The sequence below is a fragment of the Glycine max genome, chromosome 18 (assembly GCF_000004515.6).
Source record: "Glycine max cultivar Williams 82 chromosome 18, Glycine_max_v4.0, whole genome shotgun sequence".
Taxonomy (NCBI): Eukaryota; Viridiplantae; Streptophyta; class Magnoliopsida; order Fabales; family Fabaceae; genus Glycine; species Glycine max.
The window spans coordinates 11,379,994-11,399,547 of NC_038254.2; the positions used below are offsets into that span (position 1 = coordinate 11,379,994).

General features: G+C 39.2%; 1 pseudogene; it reads left to right on the forward strand.

Annotated features, from left to right (window-relative positions):
- Nucleotides 1-987: 987 nt before the first annotated feature.
- On the forward strand, nucleotides 988-19,243 carry LOC100792124 (uncharacterized; annotated as a pseudogene).
- Nucleotides 19,244-19,554: the final 311 nt, after the last annotated feature.

Consider the following 19,554-nt stretch of genomic DNA (forward strand, 5'->3'; position numbering starts at 1 on the left):
ATCCACCTTCGTTGTTTCGATCGAATCTGTAAGCACATCGAAATTTTTTCGATCTGTGTTTTAATGATTTTAGCTTCTGTTTCGATTATCTCGATGATCTGTGTTCCATTTTCTTTTCTTTTAATTTTTAAATTAATATTCGATTTCTTTTTAAATTTCCCTTTTGATGGATTTTAATTGGGAATTAGGGGATCGTGGGAAGGCCTTGTTTTTTTTTTTTTTTATAAATAACCAAAATATCTGCAACATGGGGAAGAACCTTATAGATCTTCTGTTTTTTCAAAATATCTGCAACATGGGGAAAAAGTTCCAAAATACATATTAATAAAATTGAATGTTAATACGATCAAGTTCCAATTTTCAGTTATTTTTTTACTGAATCGAATTGATCAATTCGATAGTGTTTTCTTCATAGGCATAGCTCAGGTGGTTGTTGTGGCGTACAACCAGCAATTCATTTATTTTCAAAACAACCCATTTTTTATTGTATTGTTTGATTAATCTTTTATATGCAAATGGGTGAGGAGTCAACTACTCAAATAATTTGACAATTTCTTCTGGGATACTAAATGAAGATAATTTTCAAAATAACATTTTTTAACTTTTAACCAAAGGTTAAAGTGCAAAATAGAAATGTTCATTGTTTAATAGTGGTTATATATATATATATATTTAAGTAATTATTAAAAAATCAACAAACTTGTCAGTTGTCATACATAACAATCTGTGATCGAAGGTCAACATATATTAATTAAATTTTATCATTATTGTTGTTGATTTTAACTACTAATTCATGTACCGAAAAAGAAAGGGTGGTATTTTAGTAATTATTATTTTCTTGGTTATGTGATAATGTGAGGCTAAGCTTACTGAGAAATAGAAAATTGGAAAAATTATGCATATCAGCTGAATTTAGTTAGTTTTGATGGTTTGTTTTTCTTAATGAAATTTTGATTGTTGTGTTGCTTTCTTGGTGATCAGTGTCACTATGATGAGAAGAGATCAAATACGTGCACACAAGAGGCCAACCCCAACCCTGGTTGACCTTTGTGTTCAGAAAGTAATACATAATGTAAGGTATCTTGGAAATGTTGGTTCTTTTGACCAACATCTGCTCGAGCAAATTTTGCCGCATTGCACAGCTGACCAGTTGATGCATGTGGAGAAGTCCACCAAGGTAAGATAGGCTTGGTTGTTTTGTTAAATGAGAATGAAGTTAGAACTAGAATAAAATGGTTATCTAATATGCTTGATTGGTGTGCTTTATCAGGGAAGAGATCTCAGCCCTGTAACTGATAAGTTGTGGAAAAAGTTCTTTGAGAAACAGTTTGGCACAAATAGCACTGATGAAGTGATTAAGAGGATGAAAGAAAAAAGAGTGTCTTTTAGATGGATGCAGTTGTTTGAGGTAACTTTTTTTTTATTTGCTTTGCTGTTTTGACTTTTGTTTTTTCATTTAAGCCTCAGTTAATTTAAATGAAAGAGAAATATTAGATTTAATTTCTGTTTCTTTCATTATCGCTACCAAAAAAACAGTAATTATCAGTTGTGTTAACAAGATAACATCCATACAGCTAGTTTGAATTAAGCGTGTATGTATAATGAGTGGTATTAGCTATTACTGACTCAGTTGATTATTAATTCAGGGAATGGTTCCTCTCATAATTTTTTTTTCTCGGCAAAGATAACTTTTATATGTTAACAAATGTTAACAAATTTCTAGGATTCCTACTTCATCCGCTGATCTTACTTCCCATCTTTCATTATCGCTGATCTCTGGTATCAGAGCCTGATGGGGAAGTAGGAATACTGTCCGTAAGGACATATGTTAACAAATTTTATGGATCTGGAACTAAAGTCTTGTATAGTACATGTAATATTTTACTTTGATTTGTACAGTAAGTGTTTGAACAGTACTTCCTGGAAGTACAGCAGTCTAATATTTTAGTTGAATGGTACTGTAGCAGTAAGACCCGTGTTGGATAAAGGGCAGTAAGGCTAAGGTGTACTGTTTAACCAAAATATCAAGACATAATACACTGGTGGCTATAGGATTGCCGTTCAAACTATTTTTCAAAAAAAAAAAAGAGTTTTTCTTAAAAATAATTCAGATCCAGAAAAATTTTGTGACATATTTACTTACATCAAATTTGTTGTTCGTGATAAAATCCTTTTGTCTAGGTTTTACCTCTAATGTTTTCTTGAGTTTTTCCAGGAAAACCTTCTTTTCCTGGGGGTTAGGTATGGAATTGATTGCTTCAAACAAGAGATCTTGTTCTCTCGTTAGAGTATTGATTTGCCCATCATCATCTGTTGATGATAGTTGGTCATCTTGTTGGATTAGGTTTAGGTTTTCATCGGAAAGCACGGAGGATGAAGTTTCTGTTTCTGTTTCCTCCTCCGAGGTTTCTATGAGCAAATTGTTTATTTGCTCTTCAATTGAGGGTTCTAGGTTAAGGTTTCTTAACTTCTTTTTTAGTCTACAATATTTGCTAATGTGGCCATGTTTTCCACAATTGTAGCACGTTATTTTTGGTTTTATTTTTTGTTTAGGATTTTCCATTTCTCTACTGGTTGAGGGTTTTTGAGAGTATCTTCGTTTTGAAAATCTTCTTCTATTGGCTGGCTTATGATCCTGGGCTTCTTTCCTAGAGGTTCGTTTTTTCTTTTGTTTTGGACAGGCTGGTAAGCCAAATTGTTTGCAGAAGGAACCTAAATCCCTCTTTGTTTGAGCTTTTTCTTTGGCTAATTGCCTCTGAATCTTGTCGTCCTGGCAGATTTTTAAGGCTACCTTTTGGACATAGGAAATTAATTGACCATAGCTTAAATTTTCATATGGAATGTCTCCATTGACAGATTGACTACGGATTTTATCTCTAACTTTGTCTCCTAATGATCTGGGAAGACCGGCTAGAAATTTTTCTTTCCAAAAAGGTTGTTGACTATCTTCTCTTATGTAAACCCTAGTTAGGAAAGTATCTTTATACCACCTAAAATCTGCTAAGGTTCTACACTTAAGATTTGATAATAATTCTACAGACATGTCTTTCCACAAGGATGGGTCTCCAATGAAATGTTGGGCTATTGTAAAAATTAACGTGTTAACAGCGTCAGGAATCTCTTTATCATCGTCATTAGTAATGACTTTTCCATTGAGATCCGTCTTAACTGCGCTGTAAATTTTTGATTTCTCCTCATTAGTGAGATAATTATCCCACCATCATTTTAGTTGTCCAGAAAATCCTGCCACTAAGATATCTATAATGATTTCTTCCGAACATTCATGGGAGGTTTGGTAAGCCGTGGCTACCATGGTCATATGTTGGAGTGTATTCATGATGTTATACTCCGTTTGTGCATCTATGTTCCATTCATAGATGTTATTTGCACTAAAACTTTTGAAATTGTTTTCACCTCTTTCTTCTAATAGAAGGTCAGGGGCAGTTGGACGTTGATAATATAATTTGGAGGGGGTTTTCCAGTGTTTGGAGTTTAATGGATTTATATTCTTTTCTGACACTGATCCTATCTCAGTTGTGTTATCTGAATTTTGGTCACTATCTTCATTAATAACATTAATTAATTTGGAGGTACTTCTTGTTACCATTTTGGAAGTATTTTCCGAAGCTTGGGGAGTATCTGGAATGACCTTAAGCAAACAACCAATCTTGTTTAGTAATTCGCTATGATTGTCACCTACGCCTTCAATTAAGGATTTAGTTTTTCTAAGTTCCCTAATTTTTCGTTTAGCCTTCTCACTAACTTTGAAAGGTTTGAATAAAGTTTTTTCAATGGGGACACTTGGCGAAGCTTCCTCAATTGATTTTTGTTTAGGAACTACCTTAGTTTTAATGGTTTCTCCTAAAGCTTGTAAGTATTTATTGGTATAATTTGCCTGTTCCATTAGGCTTTTAATGTCTTTAGAGGTTACTTCCTCGTTGACATCTTTTGTCTTGAATGGAATTGCCATGATAGGTTTATTGTTATTGTCTTTGATATTTGGTAGTTGATATTGTGTCGTGGGAGGTAATTTCGATTGGATTAACTCACCATCCTTCACTTGCCAATTTGTTATGACATTTGTTGTTGGATCACCTATGATGTCTTGTTTCCAAGGGTAATCTATATCCTTTCTGATAGCATAAGCATGAAACCAATCAAAGAAAAGGACATTAATCTTGACTCTTTCGACAAATTCATAGAACTTGTCTTGGATTTGTTTTCTGTTTGTACCCTTGTAATGTTGGAAAAACCATCTCCTTTGAGGTTCATTCTCCGGAGAATAGAAATCTTTCCTAAGGGTTTCCTTATCAATGCTAAAGTTGTTAGATAATATCATAAGGTTCCATAGAAGAGTATGTTGGGGATTGGATCGACTTTTGGTCGTCCTCTTGTTCTTGGTTGTAAGTTGTTCTAGGTATGCTAGAAGTAGTGTCTAATCCTTGGAGGTTTACAGCAGGGAACTGGTTATGTGACTCAGATCTGGTTAGTCCTACTGGAATTGAACGGGTTCTAACCGAAAAAGACCTTCTGGCTGACTCATATTCAGACCTAGAGGCTTCTATCCTTGATGAAAAAGAATTTCTCCTATTGAAGGTTATCTCTACCTTTCCGAAGTGATCTTGCTTAATATGCTCTATGGTTGGAGCGGGTCGGGGAATAGACGGTGTTGCCTTATCCATAACCCATCTTTCGGGAAGAGTTACTTCATCCCATTTTATTTTTCTCGGAAGAGAAACGTTAGCCTTTGTCATATCAGTGATAAATAAAGTTGTTTCTCTTTTTTGAGGTTTTAACAGGACTCTAGATGCACAAGTATTCATGACCTTGTACTGGATCCTATATATTAAGGCTGCTGGGATTGATCCTTCTTTCATGTCAAGGCCATGAAAGTGGATGTTTAAGAACAGAGAGTCAAGAATGTTTCTGTCCATCAGACTCACTGTTTTGTTTGGATAACAGTTAAAATATATTGGACCTTGTCCTAGGCTGGTTTCGATTGTTCCAATTAGGGAGTCTTCAAATTAATTATCCCTAATGTCTCTTAGACACATTAAAACTGTTGCATCTATACCCATATCAATTAAGGGCTTGATGGCTACTTCTACACAACCGATGTGTAGATATTTATACTTACGGCTATGTTCATAAATTGAATTTTTTGAAAGCAAATGAAATTCTTCCCCTACATCTTGTCCTAGAGGAATATTGTTTTCTACTGTTTTGATTATGTAATCAAAGTTGTGTTTGTCCTTTATTGTTTCAGGAACGTATAGTTGATCCTGAGGGATTTCTGGAATGTTCCAGTCATCCATGTTTTGATTGATATCTTCGAATCGGACTTCCTCATCGAAGAGATTGTGTTTTGGGGCGACCTCTTGGGTCTGGTTGTCTTGATCATTTAATAAATTAGAGTTTCTTGAAGAGGATAATGAGGAGGAGTTTGAGCGAAAAGAGATACGGGAAAAAGATCGTAATAGTCTAGACATGATTATAATATTCTCTAATATCTTTGCCCTCATTTGGTTCCATAGAAATATCTCCGTAAGTAAATATGTCACAAAATTTTTCGGGATCTGAATTATTTTTAAGAAAAACTCTTTTTTTTTTGAAAAATAGTTTGAACGGAAATCCTATAGCCACCAGTGTATTATGTCTTGATATTTTGGTTAAATAGTACACCTTAGCCTTACTGCCCTTTATCCAACACGGGTCTTACTGCTACAGTACCATTCAACTAAAATATTAGACTGCTGTACTTCCAGGAAGTACTGTTCAAACACTTACTGTACAAATCAAAGTAAAATATTACATGTACTATACAAGACTTTAGTTCCAGATCCATAAAATTTGTTAACATATGTCCTTACAGATAGTATTCCTACTTCCCCATCAGGCTCTGTGACCACCATTTTACAAAAGCGTGTCTCTGTAACGGTGGATATTGCTTGCTGTTTTCAGTTTTTCCGTATCTGTATTGCCATGAAAAGATCCATGACAAGGCAAAACTGGAAAAGTACTTTAAATCTGCCGGAATACATGATTCCTTGCTATTATAGAGCTTGTTGAATTGTTGGAATCCCTGTTGGACTTCTTCTGGAAATATTTGTGGAATTGGTCCGAAGTAGTTCCACCATTGGAGGAACCAATTTGGAAAATTATACACAGTATTATTTTTGAAGTAAATCAGCCATGAATGCTTGAATTTACTATTTTGATGCCAGAACACATTGGTCCAGGCGTCAATGTAATCCCAATAATTATATCCTGTAGGGTCAAATGGTGCAGAAAACTTTTTGGGTTGGTTTAAGTTTGAGCCATAATGTCGGGGCTGCATAACCTTCAAGATTTGGATTGTGGAATGGGTATTTAGATTTGGATCTTTGGGGTCTTTGAAGTGTTTAATAGATACTGAGTTTGTATCTATTAGAATGAATTCGTAGAATTTGCGGGTTTTGTTTGTGGCTATTGGCCTGTAATGGAATCCTGGGGGGAATACTTTGGCGGTTGCTTTGAAAGGATTCTTGTCCCAGTATTCTGGTTCCATTTGTAAAACATTGAAAAATTTGTTTTTTTGAAATGTAACTGTTACCGGGTTGTGACGTTGATTCTTGTTGAGTTAACGATTGGCTTGGTTTTTGGTTACAAACAGTTTTGGTCTGTTTGGCTTTTTGGATTTGTTTTTGCAGGTCTGTTTCAGAATCATCGTCTGATTCTGAGGCCATTTCTGCCCAGGTCTTTTTGGCTAATTTTGGTATTTTGGTGAGGCCTATATCCTCTAAGGCCAAGAGAGTTTGTATTGACTAGGCATAGTCAGCCACGGTCTGTTTGGTTGTTGTTGGTTTTGGGGATTCCTGAGTTGATGACTCAGATTTGACAGTAGTTGTCTGGGTCAAAGACCCTTCATGTTTTCCTTTCTGGGTTGATGACCCAGTCTGGGTAGGTGACCCAGAAGATGTTGTAGTTGCCTTTTTGGTTATTGGCTCTGGTAGAGCCAGTAGAACCTCTTTACCTTTTGTATTGGATCTTCCTCCTCTGCCGGAGGAACTAGACACCTTAGGAGGCATCGGGAATTTTCTGTAAAAATTCACGGGTGAGGTAGTCAGGTAGAGAGTTGGTTCCAAAATCAGACTATAATCAGTCTCGACAGGAACCAATAGCTGGGTGAATACATTGTTAAAGCGCTACCCGTTCCTGTACTTACTACCCCCGCCTAATAAACAAAAGTCAATGACATGTTAGACGACCAATGGCTGTAGGGAAGATCAAAGTCCTTCTCAAAACCCTTCAACCACGTCCATAGTGTAAAAATAGCATCCTCCATCACCTTGTTGCCATCAAAAGTTTCATTTGAAAAAATTATATTGTTCCTCTGCTGCCTCATTGCCCTTGTAAGGGCCAGCCACCAATACCTCCATCTGATATCCCTAATACCCTTGGCCAAACAATTCACATGCTGGGAGAAATGCAGCCTTGGATTCAGCGGGAAGCGCCTTGAATGCTCACCCACGGCATCGATTCCCACCATAAAGTGAGAATTTTGTCACAGAGAAAAAATGAGTGTGCTTCATTTTCCTCGGAGTTCCTGCAAAATGGGCATGATATATCAGTGATTTCCACCTTTCTCCTTATCAAATTCTTTTTTGATGACAATCTTTCTTTAAGTAATCTCCATGCAAAAACAACAAATTTAGGTGGGATCCTTAGCTTCCATAATTCTTCTAACACCTTCACATCGTCCCCCTCAAAATCCTCTCATCTCAACACATCGTAGGCACTTCTTATTGAATATTGTCCACTCGGGTCTGATTTCCAAATCCAAGCATCCCTTCTATGGGGTTGAATAATGCCTCCATTCTCGTCATTAAGGATGCAATCAGCCATGTCAAACTCACTCTCGAATAGGTGTCTTCTCTAGTTGAATTTTCACTCCCATCCATTAACCTCTTGGGCTCCCATCTCCTGAATGGTCTAATTCTGTTGGCATGAGATTTGATACAACCTATGATATTTTGCAAGTAATGTTGTGTCACCATCAAGCCACCTGTCCTCCCAAAATTTGATCTTGTCACCACTCCCCACCTTCCATATTATTCCTCCCTGTAAAGCGGTCTCATGTTGCGGATTGTGAATAGCTAATTTTAGATCTCTCCACCATAACGAAACGTGACTATCACATGATGCTTCATCAAGGCCCCTCCAACCGCCATACTTTGATTCCCGAACCCTTGCCCATAGCTCTCCACCATGATTGAATAGGTCACACTTCCATTTGGTAAGCAATGCAAGATTGAATTTGTTGATGTCCTTGATTCCCAAACCTTCTTTGTCTTTAGGGAGGCACACTGTCTCCCACTTAACCCATGCAATCTTGTGTTGGTCGGCTCCTCCACCCCAAGGAAACCTTCTTTGTATGCATAACAACTTGTCCGCCACCCTTCTGGGAATCCTGAAAAATGATAAAAAAATAAATTGGAATAGAAGTTAGGATTGATTGAATAAGAGTGACTCTCCCCCCAAAAGATATATGTCTCTGTTTCCATTTTGCTAGTTTCCTCTCACACTTATGAATGATTGGATCCCACAATTGACACCTCCTTGGGTTTTCCCCAATAGGTATCCCCAAGTAGACAAAAGGAATGGCCAACAAACTACAATTCAAGTACTTGGCTGCATTTTGCTTCCATGACTCCAGCATACCAATTACTCCAAAGCTGCTTTTTGCAAAGTTGATTTTAAGACCTGACACCATTTCAAATGTCCTTAAAATGACTTTGATTGCTATGGTAATTCTCCATTGACGCCTCACCGAAAAATATGGTATCATCCGCATACTGTAGAATGGAAACATCCACTTTGTCTCTCCCAACTGCAAAGCCTGTATACAGTTTCTTATCAATGGCTTCCTCATCATTCCACTTAGACCTTCAGCAGCAATATTGAAAAGAAAAGGCGCCATTGGTTCTCCTTGCCTCAGACCTCTTTGGGGGGTGAACTCTACCGTTGGACTCTTGTTCACCAGAATCGAAATAGACGCAGATGATAAGCAACCCTCAATCTATTTGATTCATCTAGGACAAAAACCCATCCTTCTCATCATATAGAATAAAAAATTCCATGAGACTGAGTCGTATGCCTTCTCATAGTCTACTTTGAACATAAGGCATGACTTTTGCTTTCTCTTAGCCTTCTCCACCACCTCATTTGTTACTAGCACTCCATGTAATAAGTGTCTACCTTCTATGAACGCTGATTGTCTTCCATCTATAATGGACGACATCACCTTCTTTAATCTTTTGGCCAATAGCTTGCTGACGATCTTGTATATACAGCCTATTAATGAAATAGGTCTGTAATCCAACAATCCTTGCGGATCAGATACCTTAGGGATTAATGCTATGAACGACGCATTGCAACCCTTCGGGAAGATCCCATTCACATAAAATTCATCTAGGAAACGAATGATGTCAGGCTTAAGGGTTTGCCAGAACTTCTTAATGAACTTGAAATTGAGGCCATCTGGACCCGGACTTTTCTCACTTTCGCGCTCCCAAACCGCCTCTTTTACCTCCTCCTTAAATCTTGCTATTAGTGAATCATTCTGATGATGGTTAATTTCCTGGAATTGTACTCCATCAAGTGTTGGTCTGAGTGGCTCTGGCTCTTGAAATCTTTGTAGAAAGAACTCTCTAACTGCCTCTTTCACCTTATGAGGTTCGTCAACCTAGGATCCTTCAATCCTGATTCCTTTCAATAGACTGCTTCTGCAAGACTCATTGATCATGAGGTGGAAGTACCTTGAGTTGCAATCGCCCTCCTTAATCCATCTTGTGCTTGCTTTTTGCCTTAGTAAGGACTCATGTGAGTGGGAAGTCACCCACAGTTTTTCCTGTAGCTGCTTTCTGAAAATTACCTCTTAGGGTGATAGTTGCCTATCCATTGTCATCTCTTCAAGATTGCTTAGCTCATCCTGGATCTGCTTTACCTTGTATGTGTCCCCATACTGCTCTTTATTCCATATCTTCAATCTATTTTTGTGTCGTTTTATTTTTTCTTTGAGTACATAGCCCCCCATCCACTTTGTTGGGTAGATGTCCAGCAATCATGCACAACTCCAATATAGGAACTGTCTATAAGCCAAGAATCCAGAACCCTAAAAGGTTTGGGTCCCCAATCAATAAATTTCGACCTAAGGATAATCGGACAATGATCTGAGAAATTTCTGTCCAAGGTGCACTGTGTGGTTGCAGGCCATTTGGTAATCCAATCAGGTGACACTAGAAATCTATCAATCTTGCTTTTGGCTGATCCATTTGGTTTATACCAAGTGAACTTTCTTCCCATCCATGGTGCATCCTCTACCTCCAATTCTTCCATCCACTCATTAAACTCCTTTATACTATTATCCCCCTCTCCTCTGTGACAGCTGCCTAGCCTTTCTGAAGGGTTTCTGACATTGTTGAAATCCCCCAGAATGCACCACAATCCTCCATTATGTGAACTTTTCAGTTATTTTATGTTCTCCCATAGACTTCTCTTGCTCTGAACATCACATGGTGAATAAATGTTTACAATATGGACTTGCTGAGCTTCCTTAAGCCATTGGCCTACCAACAAGATGAAGCCATTGCCTATGACTTTGCTTTGTAATTTGAAAGCTTCTTCACTCCATATACACAATAACCCGCCTGCTGTGTTTGATGCTGACTGCATTTCCCACCCTACCTCCTTGCGCCCCCCCCCCCCACACACACACAAAGCTTGGCACAAGTTCATGTCAATATTTTCTTTCTTAGTCTCTTGAATACACAACAAATCAATTTTTTCTTTCTAGACTATTCTCCTAATTGCAGCCCATTTTACCCCCCTCCCTAAACCCCTTACATTGTAGGAAATAATATTCATGGGTTTTGTGTTCTTGCACCCAATCTCTCTGCCTCCTTCAAATCCCTTTCCTCCATTTCCTCAATTCTGTTGATTAGCCTCTCTTGGTCTATTTCACCTGTCATCCCCATCACCTTAGCCATGTTCCAGATAGCTTCTGCCTCCACTAGCTGAGAAGTGAAATGTTTTGTATTTTGTAAGTCTTGCGTAATTGGTATGTCTATTTTCTGACCCAGGTGTCCATTGTTGGGAGACGCGCCTTTATCATTCTCTGCCCTTTGCTGCTGTTGTCTTTCACTAGAAAGTGTTGTTCTTTCAGACAACCCACTGTTTTCTGCCTTTGATGCCACCTTGTTCGGGAATAAAATTTAAAATTGTTGCTAGTGGTGGAATTTATTGTTTGTGGGCTGTTTCCGCACATGGTCTTGTTAGCAATGGGGGTGTGGGTAGAAAAGCCAAGCCCATTGCACCCCACTTCAGTTTCCAACTGGCACTCACGTGCCAATTTTCCCACGGAAATGAACTTCCCTTCCACGGCACCTGCACTGGCATTTTCTTGATTTCCCTTTTTGTGCTCCTTTGCTGCCCCCTCGAGTTTCTCTACAACCCCCACCTACTCCTCATCCTTCTTTTGGTTTCGTTCAAATCGTGAGTGTTGTATTCCTTCTGTTAGTTCCTGTCGAGCCACATGGCAGGCACTGGTGACAGCGCAGGTATCCATTGCACTTAGTGTCGGACTGGATGGTTGTGTCCACTGGACGAAGTGAATGTCCAATGGTCCATCATCGGTGGGTTGACCATTGGGTAAAGTGACTCTGTGGATCTTCAACGTTGGCGGTTTCAGCCCCTGCTTTGTCGGCGCTTGGTGTCCGACGTAGTTCAACTACTTTCCCATGACCTTTCATACCTTGTGTCTCGTCGTCGCTGGATGCTCCTGTGGTGTCCTTTATCGGTGTTCCCAAACATCTGTCGTCGGAGTCAATTTCCTCTGACGACCACATCTCTCTCCGTCGCCAACAATTACACGTGTCAGGACTTCGACTAAGTTCCTCCACTACCTGCACTTGGTACGCTTCCCCCCCAATGTCGACACTTACGATGTGGTGGATGGCGGGGCTCCACGGTGTACGAATGAGCACCCTAGCATGGTCCACCCTTCGAGCCTCCTTTGTAACGTCGTCAACATCCACCAGATCCCCTATTGCAGCCACAATCTGCTGAATATACTTCCTATCCCAGGCTACAAGTGGAATGCCCCCGCAATGAACCCAAGTTAATCTTTTCCCCGTTCTTAGGTTCGGGTGCCATTTCTCCAGCGAGTAGAACATGGAATCTTCTTCCTCCATTGCCTCCTTCACCATGCGTTTGGCTATAGCGTCCGTAAGCCTGAGTAGAAACACCATATCATCCCCCATGTACTTCGGGGTTATTTCTGCTCCAAAGTCCCACAGTGGGTCTTCTTTGAGTCTATCATACCACCTCAGGTCTTTCAGTCGCCCAACCCATGCTTGTCTAAACCACTGCTTGTCATTCAGTGGGATGTCAAGGTGTAGCGATGATCGAGACTCGGCTCGCTTGGTATCCTCCTTGTATAATCCCTTGGGTTGACCAGCGTTGTACCTGTCTCTAGCCACTACCGCCACATACGATGTCGAACCCCTTGTTGCTTGATGTTGTCCTCGATGTGGTGCTTCGTTTTGCTGTTTCCCCTCATGCCTGTTTGGTACTAGTTGTGCTGCTGCCTTCATTGCCGTGTCTTTCCCATATTTAGGTATGTTAACATACACAACTTTAAGCCTCCGATGACAATCTGGTCCAGTTGCCAAGCTAACTTATGCGCATCCTTCACTTCCTTGAATCTAGCGAACCCGTATCTCCTACCATTCCTATTTTTTTGCTTTGAGATGAAAATCTCCCTCAAATCGCCCCACTTCCTGAAACGATACCGCAGGTCCTGTTCTATGATGTCGTCTGAAAATCTTGTGAAGTAGAAGGATGAAACATCCTTCTTGTCCCTCCAGTTTTCTCGTTTATAGTTTTGCTGTTGACCATCCCTGTTGCTGGAGTATGTCCGGCGAGGGTCCACACGGAAGCTCACTCTATCTCTCACTATTGTCCTACCTCTAGTCCTAACTCTCTCCTACCCCGTGTTTCTCTCTCCACTGTTTCTCTCTCTACTCATTCTTCACTGTTCCTCTCATAATTAATACTAAAGTCTGCATCGTATAAATATATAAATGTGTGGAGTGATTAGTCTCACTTCTAATTCTATACACAGACAAAAGGAAAGGAAATGGCTCAGGCTGAGAATGAAGCACTTGATCGAATCAGGCAACTGTACAAGAAAGAAGATGCTAGTATGACCCTAGTCCACTGTTCTTGTTTTTCTGTATTTATGGTTTTGGGGGAGAGGGGCTTGTCTAAGTTTTAGTGGGGCTTTTTCTGCTTTATTTGAGATGAAGGTCTATTCCTTTGCCTTCTTTGTATTAGTTTTTTTCCTTCTGTATGATTGCTTTATTTCAAAAAAAGAATACTAATATAACTATTAATTACTTATTTGATTTTATTAGCCTTTCATTTTACACTGAGGAGCAATTTAGCAATTCTTGGATAGTTATATTTCTTGCAACCTATTTAGTTTCAAGTAGTTACCAAGTATTGGATCTCTGTAGGAAAACATAGTAGGCAAGTAAGGACATGCACTAAAGTTCCACCTTCAAGTAAAAGAAGATTTTGGGGAGGTAACCCTTTAATATTTCATGTATGTTTCCTTCTAGTTCACTCCAACTACTGTACTTTTGTTAAGTACATTTTGAATTTGATCAAGTTGTAGGTTTTATTTATTATTTCATCTTTTTTATGGTCTGTTGTAGATAATGGACCTAGATACAATGTATCAAATGTGAAGAGCAACATAATGAAGAAGGCAAAGATAGAATTTCTAAAGAGGCAACATTTCTTTTATGATTATTTGATGCTTCCAAGAATCTCTAGTCCAATCCGTACTTCCATCTAGTAAAGAAAGTGAGCAATCTCATGTAGCATGCACACGATTGCATTCAGCTATTTATCATCCATAAAATTTCTTACCTCACTATAATTTTGTTCCTATGTTGGAAAAATTTTCTTAGAATTTCACCAAATGATACTTACAAATTTCCCTTGGCCGCCTAATGATATTGAGTCAATTGTGTTAATGATAGACTATGCTATGAATCCTAGGTGGCTAGGTTAAACAAAGCTACTCTAAAAGCTACCAACTACAAATTATGTTGTTATACTTTCCTTGTATTATTTCTTATGACTCATAATGGATAAATATCCCAGCTACAACGTTCATAAAATGCTAGGTGGCAGCATCACAAAGGTTTTCGTAGCTAGTGACAGCTCATGATCAGCTAACAAGGAAAATTTAAAACAACACTTTAATATTTGAAATCTTTGAGCCATCCAAGAATCCTAGTGTCATGTTTGGGCCTTGCATTGATAGTGGGCCGAATAAACTGGCTGACGTCCCGATTCAGATTTGTCTTTGTCCTCAAAGACAAGAGCAGAAGGGCTAGTGGCATCCAATTCTGGCCTTGGCCCATTGGAGGTGTGTTTCTGATGAACGATGAAGATGATGGAATCACACGAATCATGCTTTCTGCAGATGACTCAGATGGACTCTGCATGGGTCCCAAGACTACTTGGGGATTAGGTGTTGTAGTCAAGTCACTAAGACCCTTAGCAACGAAAGTAGTAGAGTCAGAAGAAATGTTGTGAGTAGAAGCAAGGAGTGTAGACTCAGTGACCTCTCCTACATTGGGAATCAGAGGGAGTGAAGGTATAGTTGTGTGGATCGGACCAACAAAGCATCCAAGGAAGGAGACATGGGATACGAGGTGAATCCGAGTTGTCTCCAGTAAGGCAAGCTCATAGGCCACAGTTCCAATGCAGTGACGAATCTGGTAATGGCCCGAAGACCCCTGCCTGAGCTTAGAATCCGATCTCGAACGGAGAAAGATCTGAAAGCAGTGTTGCATCCTCAACCACCCCCAGCCTCCGAAAACGAAGGAAACTTCTCTATGTGTATTTGCTCTTGCCTTCATTCTTTGTTTAGTTTTTGATAAATTTGCTTGAATGGTTCGTAGGACTAGATGATGTTCCTGTAGTAGTTGTGACACAGTTGGAGCTGAAGTTTGGGAAGGTAAAAAATCAAGAATGGTTGAAGGGTTGTGACCATATAGTGCCTAAAATGGGACATTCCCAGGGAGGACTGCTTAGCTAAGTTGTACCAAAACCCTGTTAAGTGGAGAAATGAGAACCACTTGGATGAAAAGTCTTCTGCGAAGAAACACAAGTATGCCACCAATGACTGATTGACGACCTCGGTCTGTTTGTCGCTCTAAGATACGCCGTCAAAAATTTTAGTTTTGTGCCTTGTAACTTTAAGTGCTCTTTCCAAAAGTGACTCAAAAATATGCTGTCATGGTTCGACACAATTGACTTCGGTATGCCATGAAGTCAACAGATCTTAACGGAAAAATGAGAGGCTAAGGAGGTTGTTGAGAACTTAGATGGAAGGCCCAAAAGGTATTTAGTGAAGCGATATAAAATCACCCAAATGGTCGTGTGCCCTCTCGAATTAGGTAAACTAGTTATAAAGTCCATGCTTATCTAATCCCATGCTTTTCTAGGTGTTGACAAGGGTTGCATGAGGCCTTGGTTTTTTTATGGTTCATATTTACTTTGCCGGTAAGGTAGTGCAAAAGTGCACAAGGGATTTGACATCCAAAGTCATCCCTAGCCAAAAGAAGGACGAGGCCATGCATGCAAGAGTAGGTTTGTGACCCAAATGCCCTCTTGTAGGGGAATGGTGAAGTTCTTGAAGGAGTTTATGGTGCATGGACATGGTAATTAGGAATAAGAATTCGCCCTTGGTGCAACATGAATCCATGGGAAATCAGGAAAAATTCTTGAGTGTCTCGATCTGTTTTACACTTTGCACAAATGCTTTATCCCTGGTAGTGGACCTGATAATAATCTCTTAATTCTAAAAACATTGTAGGAATAGGGGAAGAAACTGGCAACCCAATGAACAATTGCCCAAATATTCTGATTGGCATCTGAATAATGCATTTACAACTTGATGCTCCTTGCCCAGGCGAAGAGAATCTCATAATCAAAACCTTGTAGCTTGGTAGCCCAACTGAGTTGCTCTAGAGTTTGAATCGAGGACATTGCTTCTTGCTGAAATACGCTAAAGGATGCCCTTGCTACAAAAAGACGGTGCCAATGGCCTTAGAAGATGCATTATTCTCCAAGTCAAATGGAATAGTGAAATTATGCATTTGTATTTTGTAAATTATGAGTTTGTATCATTTCCTCTTTTAATTTTGTAAAGGCTGTCTCAACTACCTGGGACTACCAAAAGGATGATGAGGATGGAACTTTGAGCATGTTCACGAGAGGCGAGGCTGGGTTCACATAGTATCGGACAAATCGACGATAGAAACCTGTTAGGCCTAGGAACCCACAGAGAGCGATAAGAGAAGTAGGAAAAGGCCAATTAACAATGGCTTCCACCTTGTTTGCATCCGGGTTGACTCCTTTTCTGAAATGGTGTGACCCAAATAGGCAATAGAAGAAACAAAAAATACACACTTAGGTAACTTGGCATAAAATTCATGATCATGCAATAACTGGAAAACCCTTTTCTATAAGCATAAACAAGCCTTTCTATAAGCATTTCAGCAATGATGGATGACATAGCCTCTTTCTATACATTTGGGTATCTATAGGGTTTTACATTAATGAGTTTGGAGTTAGGCAATAGTGGTATGAAATGGTCGTGGTTATAGGATGGGGGAAGGTTGTGGGGTTCTTAAAATTTTTTGGCGAATTGAGTGAATAAAGGGTGGAAAGAGGGTTAGATGAGGGTTAGTTGGTGTTTGGGGCGGATGTAGGGGAACAAGGGATAAGGTAAGAGGTGGCTATGGAATTTGTATGTAAGAGGTAGCAAATTTGTTTCTAAGAGACAAAGGAGGGATGTGTCGGAGCAAGTCCAATAAGGGTAATGTGTTTCTCATCCTACGAAAATGACATGCAAGGAATTGAAAAATCCAAAACTATAGGGCCTAGTGAGTGAAGCTAATCAATTCCCAAAACAATAGTCTGCCCCATGCATGGGAAGCAAGTAAACAGGCACCTCAAAAAACGGCCAATGGTATCTTGGGCCAATAGCCATCATCCCTGCCATCACCGGAAAAGGTGGTATAGGGGAGATAGGCAGCTACAAGAATGATGCAATACTGGGTTGTATTATATTGTGTGAGCTTCTAGAATCCACTAAAATCATCACTTGTTGGCCAAAAATTGTGCCATGAAAGTGGAGGGCATGGGGCGAAGGGAAGCCTTGCATTGCTTGCATGGAAAGGTAAACATGGGGAGAGTTAGGTTTTGTGGGTGAAGGATTTTGGGCTCAGGTACAATTTTTGGTTCCATAGGGGTGAGATATGTGGGAGGTAGGTTCATCATCCAACATAAGCAAAATTTTTGGTGATTGGCAACAATGGTCAGGAATGTACTTTTCATCACAATTGTTATAAAGCCCTTGGGGTCTATGTTCCTTCCTATAGTTGGGTTTGAGAGTTTGTGGGTTGGATAAGGTAGAGGAGGGTATGGTGTGGTTAAGGATTTTAGGTTTAGAGTCTGCAGATTGTCCAATTCGTAATGCACTTGGGGTCCACCAAAGCAAATAATGAGGTGTGTTAAGTGATACCCTTTGAGTCTTTGATTTTGGCCTCCTCTAATTTTGCACTTAAGCCATGGGTGTTACTATTGGCCCCAACAAAATTGCTCTTGGCCCCTACCAGCCAAGAGCAATTACCACTTCACCTTGCTAGGTATTGTTTTTTTTTTCATTTTCGTGGTCAAGTGGAATCATGATTCTATTGTGAAATTTTGCATAGTGGAATCACAATTTCATTATTTTCGATGTTGTTTATGCACAATGGAATCGTGATTCCATTTTGCAACAAAACCTGTTGCAGAATGGAATTGTGATTCCGTTGTGTGAAATTTCACACTTTCGTTTTGTATTTTTTTCGAAGGAAAAAAATGTACAACGGAATTGTGATTTCGTTGTACACGTACAACAGAATCACACTTTAGTGGTACTATCATGTTTTAACCCCCCTTACACAACGGAATCGTAATTCTGTTGTATATTTTTTATCTCCCCGAAAAGCATCACGACATCGTGTTTTCGTTGCATGAAAGGGGGTGCAAATTTGTTACACAACGGAATCACAATTCTATTGTGCATTTGCACAATGGAATTATACAAAAAATTCGCACCTCTTTTTGTGTAACGGAAACACAATACCGTAATGCTTTTCAAAAAGGAATAGTCTTGGAATTATGAGGGATTGTAGGGGGCCAATAGAAACTCCCTTAAGCCATTGATCCTATTAGACAACGACTCAAAACAGTGTTGATACTCGTGACTGAACCATATTGGCGGAGTTTAACTAACTCTGCCCGGTGGTTATCATAAGATGAAGGTCCAAAGCACTGTTCCAACACTCTAAGAAAAGATGGCCAATCTGTTAACTGTTGGTTGTGGTGCATCCATTTATACCAGTTCAAAGACTCCCCTTTCATGTAAAAAGCAGTCATGGATGGTCATAAGGAACCTGATAAAGACTGAAAAATTGTTCGGCCTGGAATATCCAATCCAAGGGTTCTTGACCCTCAAAGTTTGTCTCATTTGGGCCTAGCTTGCATTGATGGTGGGCTGAATCAACTAGTTGGGCCTATCAGTTAAATTAGTTAAAAAAGAAAGAGAAAAAGCATAACTAATTTTATCATGAATTTCACTGGAATTTTGTCTGTTGTAATTCTGTGTTGCACTCATTCATCTCGAAGCTTGTATACCCAACTGAATGTTGACTTCAATTTTTATACAGTCATGACGTAAAAAATCTTGCAGCAACGAAGAATAATTCTATCCATAGGAGCCAAAGGTACATACAACATCATTATCTTTTGAAGAAACTATTTCTTGGCATTCACTTTTATCCTTGGTTTATAAGGCTGAACTATATTTAACCCTATTTTTCCTTTTTCCTGCTCTCTCTTCTCAATAATTCTGATGTTGTTCCGTGTCCTGTAGTTCATCGAGCTTCAAGAAGACGGGAAGCATTTCTGGAATTGGTTCAACTTCCAAAGATCCCGAACCTACAAAAAGGGTATTTTGGGGGTAGACTGTGAAAGATAGCAATGCCATGTATCATGATTTTCTTTTAAATGTTAACATTTATCTCCGCAATAAGGAAAATAAAATGACTTCTATTTCTCAGCTAAGCAATTTTACTTTTGCATGCATTTATGTTTGCTGCATAGATAGATAGAATTGAAGCGTAGTATGCATGGTCATTATTGTAATATATTGACATCCATGTATCAATAAAATTTCCGTTATTTTTCATATCAGATGTTTATGGTGTAGATGCTGGCATGGGGGAGTCTAGGTTTGTTGTTCACCAGTTAGTGAGCCAGTTTCAATTTAAATAGGGAGGAGGAAATTTGCATGTTTTATTTTGTTTTTCTTCAAAATGTTTGTTGCTTTTAAGTTATCTACTTGTCTTTCTCAACCTTGATTTGTATAATTGTATGCTTAAATAG